Source organism: Triticum aestivum, chromosome 2B (genome assembly GCF_018294505.1).
Source record: "Triticum aestivum cultivar Chinese Spring chromosome 2B, IWGSC CS RefSeq v2.1, whole genome shotgun sequence".
NCBI lineage: Eukaryota > Viridiplantae > Streptophyta > Magnoliopsida > Poales > Poaceae > Triticum > Triticum aestivum.
The window spans coordinates 627,943,122-627,951,850 of NC_057798.1; positions in this window are offsets into that span (position 1 = coordinate 627,943,122).

The following is an 8,729-nucleotide window of genomic DNA, read 5'->3' on the forward strand; positions in this document are numbered from 1 at the left end:
CCCGGTACGCGGAGGGAAATGGAGAATGGCTACCACCGACACCCTACAAGAAGGAATGGTGGCACCCGCCGGTGTCACCGCATCGGAGCCGGACGAGCCGGCAAGGATTTCTCCCGCACGCCAAACACCACCGCCCATCCGGAGCCTACCAACCAAACCACCGCCCAGTGCGCCATCGAGGTTGCGCCGCCATCCACGCCGTCTCGCTACGAGCACCAACACGAGGCCGAGAAGACCGGAGAGAAGCGCCACACGCCGAGAGCAGCAGCACCAAGGTCGAGCGGGAGGGAACCACCTCCACCGCCGTCGTGCGAGAAGCCCACGCCTCCGGCACCGTCGCGGTAGCCGACCGGACACGGCAGCGGGGCAAACCAGGCCACCCCTGGCCCGGCCGGGCCCGAAACGAGCCCGCTAAGCCCCGCCCGCAGTGCTGCAGCAGGCTGGCTTCGGCACCGCCAGCCCCCGTCGCGCAACGCCGCTCCCCCGCCGCTCGGGAATCACGCCGCCGACCCGCCCCGCCGCCGGCCCGGCCAAGACCAGATGGGCCCCGTAGGGCCTAGATCTGGGCCGAACTCCGCCGCCAGGACGTGCTGCAGCGCCACCCCGCCGCCAACGCCGCCGCCGCCGTCCAGCCGCTCGCCCACCCTGCGACGAGGCACCCCGCCGCCAGCAAGACCGATTGGTTAGGAAACATGAGTTAGCTGAAGCTCACCTGATTCATGATGATAATTAATGGGGTTTGTTACTACTCTCTTCTAGTTCCTCCTTGTTCACTCTTCTCCCTTGAGCTCCTCTTTAGGACAAGAAGACTGGTTACACTGAGAATCATGCCGCAAATTTCAAGCGTTGATAACTAATGACCAAAAGGAGCAGACTAACAGACCGGATTAGGTAAGCACGAGCTAAATTATTCTCCATTACATCTAGAAAAAGGCATGGTTTCTGTTACACTTCTCTATACTCAAAACTGGACATAATTTTGTTGGACATGAATGGTGTAGTCTAATATTTTCCTGAATTCCTTGCTGGAGATAGTGAGTTGCATCTCTCCTTAATTTCCTTCGAACAAAGAACGGGGTCCTCTGGTTTGTATGGAAAAAATAGAAATGAGAAAGATTTTGAGGACCATGGGGAATAAAAAAAAAGTTATGGCATATGCTTTCAGTTTCATTTTGGATTTGTGTGTAACAGACATGGAAACTCATGAACAAGTAGTTCCAGAACCTATACCACATTTATCAACAATTAAGAAAGCTCAGCAAAGTTATTTTACCTCGGGTTAAAACCCAAATAAATAATCTAGGAATGCAGATAAATTGCATGCATGTACATGATCAATATTCAGGGAAAAGGCAAGTTAACATCCAGGTGAGACCTTATCTGCAACATTTTTTCATAATTTAGAAGTTTGTACCGAACCAAAACAGTAATAAGACATTATTGGGCGCTCCAATCTTTCCATGGAATCACAAACCTATATTTTCATAGAATCGCAAAGTTGTGTCATACACAGGGATGACGGGTTGTATCTGCAACAACATGGAGATTTACAGCCAACTATATATGTGGATTAAGTTCCAGTCTAACTGAATCTATCCACTATCCACTGAACTCTTGCATGCCATGTTACTTTTGCAATGGCATGGACTCCTGAAGCTACCTTCATAACATGAACAAGTTTTAGGAGTAAGGTTGTACAATCAACAAAGCCACGAAACAAAATCAAAAAGGAAAAAAAGGTTTGGTAATCAAAGAGCCTACTTTGGCAGCCAAATCTGAACGCTAAATTAAGCACACTGTTCCCAGAAATGCCATCATAGATGCTCTGTTTAGGCGTCGCTGCAATGTGGACAAACTCTCCGTAATACCATCATAGATGCTCTGTTTAGGCATGGATTGACGTAGAGGGAAAATTTATACTCAACCATAGTCCAGACTGACTTTTCCTTTATCAAGCCTTCCCTGACTGACATATATATCCAGTCCAGTATACATTCTATAATCTGTAAAACTATTTCCCCTCTTCTATAATGCATCGGCAGAACACTTGTTGTTTCCTCAAAAAAAAAATGCAGTTAGCACACCAAGGGTTCTCAACATCTACACTGGAATTTCATAGGAATAGCTTGGAGAAAGCATCATTTATAATAACTGATGCAGCTGTACTTTGGTGTATTTGAAAATATAGGAACTCTATGATTTTCAATAACACCATGTGGACATCCATTAAGCAGGTGATGAGGCTGATTCTAAAAACCATCAAGAACTGGGTGATCCTGTCTTCGGATGGGGCGGCAGAAAGGCTGGAGGCCTTCTCGACACACCTGGCGACCGATCTGAGACAACCATTGATGATTAGTGGCTGATCACGAAGCTCACTGGAGCCCCGTTGGTGACTCCATGGGACAAGCTGAAGATCTCGGACGACGCAGTGGGCTTCTTGTCCCCCTCCAAGAAGCGTTCAGAAGCTGCATCGTTGTCGAGTCCGACCTCGACACTGGTGGCTGCCTGGTCCCCTCAGGCGGTGTCTGCACCGCCGCTGAAAGCACGCAAGGCATCCCAGGAGCTTATCTGCATCTGATACTGGCAGTGCCGTGACCCGGTTGCTTTACCTTTGTACTGGCTTAAAGCCATCGTTTTCTTCTTTTCTGAACTGCTCCTCTTAGTGAGCTTATGTAATAACTGAATCTGATCTGAATTTGGTTTCATTAATATAATGGAACCGGGGAAAGGCTCCCTGTTCTTCTAAAAAAAAGCATCATTTATCGCATATAACAAAGAAATTATGAATATCCATGACCCAATGAAACACTAATCTGAAACCTAAAGAACCCAGCTACACAGGCCATTTCTTTGAAGAATAGTTATAATCGAAGGCCTTCATTTTAAGTACATCTAGATTCCAAGGCCCTTTATTTGGAAGAACAATTAAAATGTAGTGCTTGGTTTGGTGCCTGATGCCTGGATCTTCTTGATGCGTGCGTTCAGATGCATAAGACGGTCCAGCTATAGCTATTACTATTACTTGGGCCAGGCCTAATGACAATTCTCATTGGTGCAGCCATACACAGAATATATTACCTGAACCACCACCAACGCGTGAACATCAAACCATGGTACTGGCACAACAGAGGGATGGTGGTTTTGCTGATGCTAGCCATTCCGTGATTCCGTCGAACACCTCCTGTGCCGCAAGAGAAGGTCGGCATCCTACGCATTGGTCAGCGAGCTTGGGAGGTTAGGTGCTTACCGCAATAAACAACATATATATCTCATTTCTCAGCTTTTCGTCGACATGCGCTAGGCCAGGCAATAATGGACGCTAGGAGTACCATTGTGCCATGTCGCTTCCCGTCACTGTGGCGCAGCTGCCCTCTCGCTCTAGGCCATGCTGCCACCAGCACCACCGCTGCGTTCGCCTCCGCGTCGACCACCTCCACGTCACCCATCTCTGCCATAGCTTGGTTCGCGTGCTCGGCAAGGATCATCGACGGCGCCGCGAATGCCTCGGAGGAGCCCTTGTCCGGTGGCGGCGAGAGTGAGGCTCGTGGCGGCCTCCTGCGCCCCAATCGACTGCGGCGACGGTGATGCTCTTGGCGGCCTCCTGTGAGCCCAGAGGTGCCGGCGAGTGTACGTCTCGTGGCGGCCTCCTGTACGCCAAGCGACCGCAGCGAGGGCGAGGCTCTTGGCGGTCTCCCCTATGCCAAGCGACGACGGCGAGGATGCGTTCTTGGCGGCCTCCTGCGGCGTTGTGAGTAGCAGCCTCATGGTGAGGAGCAGCGCGTCGTGGATGTCCCATGAGGGTCAGCTTGCCGGCGAAGAGTTTCCAATGGCGTGAGGAGCAGCGTTGTACATGCTTCCGTCAGTTCCGTGTAGCACGCAGCCGATGCCTATGAGGTTGCGGCGCCACCGTCTCGTGCTGGCTAAATCAAATCAAAGGGGAGGAAGAGGGATGAATACCAGAAGACGGGAAAGCATCAATAGAAGGAGGCAGCAAAAGCACCTGTCCCATCGGAGAGGTCCAGACCCATGAATGCCTAGCCGCGAGGCGCTCAGGCTACCTCGCGCCGCCGACCGCCCCCATAGCTCCTCTTCACAAAGAAAAATTGCACAAGAACGCCACCAGTTTTTCCCCTCGCCCTGCAGTCTTTTCGCCTTCCCACCTCGCCCACAGTGAGCTCAATGGGACGCGTGTTCCCAAAGTGTAGCGGCCCAATATACCTTGCTGGTTCAAGGCGGTTCATAATTAGTCAACATAGGCTGACAAGGTGGTCCCACGCACCCTTCAACACCTCGATTCACCCCAGAGCTGCATTTTAAGGCTGGTCATAGTGGGGAGTAACTTAGACTAGTAACATACATATGTTACTAGTCTATGTTACTACCTTCATAGTGGGTAGTGTCATAGGTGTGGTAACATAGTTGCCTTCATTTATTACTTTGTAGACTCATTATGCATTGGAAACCGCTATGTGATGGTAACATATTATGTTACTCTATTTGCCTCTCTCCTCATTAACTACTTGCCACATCATCATTTTTGCTTATGTGGCATCTATGTTACTACCTATGTTACTCCCACTATGACCAGCCTAAGGGAGCTTAGTGGCATGGCTCTGACCGCCACTAGCGAGGCCCAACGCTTCCCTGCTGCCGCTATACACTTCTCTATACTCAAAACTGGACATAATTTTGTTGGACATGAATGGTGTAGTCTAATATTTTCCTGAACTCCTTGCTGGAGATAGTGAGTTGCATCTCTCCTTAATTTCCTTCGAACAAAGAACGGGGTCCTCTGGTTTGTATGAAAAAATAGAAATGAGAAAGATTTTGAGGACCATGGGGAATAAAAAAAAAGTTATGGCATATGCTTTCAGTTTCATTTTGGATTTGTGTGTAACAGACATGGAAACTCATGAACAAGTAGTTCCAGAACCTATACCACATTTATCAACAATTAAGAAAGCTCAGCAAAGTTATTTTACCTCGGGTTAAAACCCAAATAAATAATCTAGGAATGCAGATAAATTGCATGCATGTACATGATCAATATTCAGGGAAAAGGCAAGTTAACATCCAGGTGAGACCTTATCTGCAACATTTTTTCATAATTTAGAAGTTTGTACCGAACCAAAACAGTAATAAGACATTATTGGGCGCTCCAATCTTTCCATGGAATCACAAACCTATATTTTCATAGAATCGCAAAGTTGTGTCATACACAGGGATGACGGGTTGTATCTGCAACAACATGGAGATTTACAGCCAACTATATATGTGGATTAAGTTCCAGTCTAACTGAATCTATCCACTATCCACTGAACTCTTGCATGCCATGTTACTTTTGCAATGGCATGGACTCCTGAAGCTACCTTCATAACATGAACAAGTTTTAGGAGTAAGGTTGTACAATCAACAAAGCCACGAAACAAAATCAAAAAGGAAAAAAAGGTTTGGTAATCAAAGAGCCTACTTTGGCAGCCAAATCTGAACGCTAAATTAAGCACACTGTTCCCAGAAATGCCATCATAGATGCTTTGTTTAGGCGTCGCTGCAATGTGGACAAACTCTCCGTAATACCATCATAGATGCTCTGTTTAGGCATGGATTGACGTAGAGGGAAAATTTATACTCAACCATAGTCCAGACTGACTTTTCCTTTATCAAGCCTTCCCTGACTGACATATATATCCAGTCCAGTATACATTCTATAATCTGTAAAACTATTTCCCCTCTTCTATAATGCATCGGCAGAACACTTGTTGTTTCCTCAAAAAAAAAATGCAGTTAGCACACCAAGGGTTCTCAACATCTACACTGGAATTTCATAGGAATAGCTTGGAGAAAGCATCATTTATAATAACTGATGCAGCTGTACTTTGGTGTATTTGAAAATATAGGAACTCTATGATTTTCAATAACACCATGTGGACATCCATTAAGCAGGTGATGAGGCTGATTCTAAAAACCATCAAGAACTGGGTGATCCTGTCTTCGGATGGGGCGGCAGAAAGGCTGGAGGCCTTCTCGACACACCTGGCGACCGATCTGAGACAACCATTGATGATTAGTGGCTGATCACGAAGCTCACTGGAGCCCCGTTGGTGACTCCATGGGACAAGCTGAAGATCTCGGACGACGCAGTGGGCTTCTTGTCCCCCTCCAAGAAGCGTTCAGAAGCTGCATCGTTGTCGAGTCCGACCTCGACATTGGTGGCTGCCTGGTCCCCTCAGGCGGTGTCTGCACCGCCGCTGAAAGCACGCAAGGCATCCCAGGAGCTTATCTGCATCTGATACTGGCGGTGCCGTGACCCGGTTGCTTTACCTTTGTACTGGCTTAAAGCCATCGTTTTCTTCTTTTCTGAACTGCTCCTCTTAGTGAGCTTATGTAATAACTGAATCTGATCTGAATTTGGTTTCATTAATATAATGGAACCGGGGAAAGGCTCCCTGTTCTTCTAAAAAAAAAGCATCATTTATCGCATATAACAAAGAAATTATGAATATCCATGACCCAATGAAACACTAATCTGAAACCTAAAGAACCCAGCTACACAGGCCATTTCTTTGAAGAATAGTTATAATCGAAGGCCTTCATTTTAAGTACATCTAGATTCCAAGGCCCTTTATTTGGAAGAACAATTAAAATGTAGTGCTTGGTTTGGTGCCTGATGCCTGGATCTTCTTGATGCGTGCGTTCAGATGCATAAGACGGTCCAGCTATAGCTATTACTATTACTTGGGCCAGGCCTAATGACAATTCTCATTGGTGCAGCCATACACAGAATATATTACCTGAACCACCACCAACGCGTGAACATCAAACCATGGTACTGGCACAACAGAGGGATGGTGGTTTTGCTGATGCTAGCCATTCCGTGATTCCGTCGAACACCTCCTGTGCCGCAAGAGAAGGTCGGCATCCTACGCATTGGTCAGCGAGCTTGGGAGGTTAGGTGCTTACCGCAATAAACAACATATATATCTCATTTCTCAGCTTTTCGTCGACATGCGCTAGGCCAGGCAATAATGGACGCTAGGAGTACCATTGTGCCATGTCGCTTCCCGTCACTGTGGCGCAGCTGCCCTCTCGCTCTAGGCCATGCTGCCACCAGCACCACCGCTGCGTTCGCCTCCGCGTCGACCACCTCCACGTCACCCATCTCTGCCATAGCTTGGTTCGCGTGCTCGGCAAGGATCATCGACGGCGCCGCGAATGCCTCGGAGGAGCCCTTGTCCGGTGGCGGCGAGAGTGAGGCTCGTGGCGGCCTCCTGCGCCCCAATCGACTGCGGCGACGGTGATGCTCTTGGCGGCCTCCTGTGAGCCCAGAGGTGCCGGCGAGTGTACGTCTCGTGGCGGCCTCCTGTACGCCAAGCGACCGCAGCGAGGGCGAGGCTCTTGGCGGTCTCCCCTATGCCAAGCGACGACGGCGAGGATGCGTTCTTGGCGGCCTCCTGCGGCGTTGTGAGTAGCAGCCTCATGGTGAGGAGCAGCGCGTCGTGGATGTCCCATGAGGGTCAGCTTGCCGGCGAAGAGTTTCCAATGGCGTGAGGAGCAGCGTTGTACATGCTTCCGTCAGTTCCGTGTAGCACGCAGCCGATGCCTATGAGGTTGCGGCGCCACCGTCTCGTGCTGGCTAAATCAAATCAAAGGGGAGGAAGAGGGATGAATACCAGAAGACGGGAAAGCATCAATAGAAGGAGGCAGCAAAAGCACCTGTCCCATCGGAGAGGTCCAGACCCATGAATGCCTAGCCGCGAGGCGCTCAGGCTACCTCGCGCCGCCGACCGCCCCCATAGCTCCTCTTCACAAAGAAAAATTGCACAAGAACGCCACCAGTTTTTCCCCTCGCCCTGCAGTCTTTTCGCCTTCCCACCTCGCCCACAGTGAGCTCAATGGGACGCGTGTTCCCAAAGTGTAGCGGCCCAATATACCTTGCTGGTTCAAGGCGGTTCATAATTAGTCAACATAGGCTGACAAGGTGGTCCCACGCACCCTTCAACACCTCGATTCACCCCAGAGCTGCATTTTAAGGCTGGTCATAGTGGGGAGTAACTTAGACTAGTAACATACATATGTTACTAGTCTATGTTACTACCTTCATAGTGGGTAGTGTCATAGGTGTGGTAACATAGTTGCCTTCATTTATTACTTTGTAGACTCATTATGCATTGGAAACCGCTATGTGATGGTAACATATTATGTTACTCTATTTGCCTCTCTCCTCATTAACTACTTGCCACATCATCATTTTTGCTTATGTGGCATCTATGTTACTACCTATGTTACTCCCACTATGACCAACCTAAGGGAGCTTAGTGGCATGGCTCTGACCGCCACTAGCGAGGCCCAACGCTTCCCTGCTGCCGCTACTTCTAGAGCTCAGTGTCGATGCCACGAACCAGCCACTCTAGTATTTAAGAGATTTTTTTTTAGAAAATGATGATGATCCCCGGCCTCTGCATCTGGGCGATGCATACGGTCACTTTATTAATTATTCTCACAAGACCTTACAAATTCATACAACAGTAAGACTAAAGCCGCCGTCTAAGCAACAAACTGTCGCTACACCTATCCAGTTGATGAAGGGACGCAGATAGCCTGGGCCTAATATCAAACATACATCGCAGCCAAGCCTAACATCTAAGACCTGAGTCCCCAACCTAGCCACTTGCCGGGTCTGGGGTACACACTAGTCCGGCGTGCTCTCAGAGGCCGCCGCCGCCAAC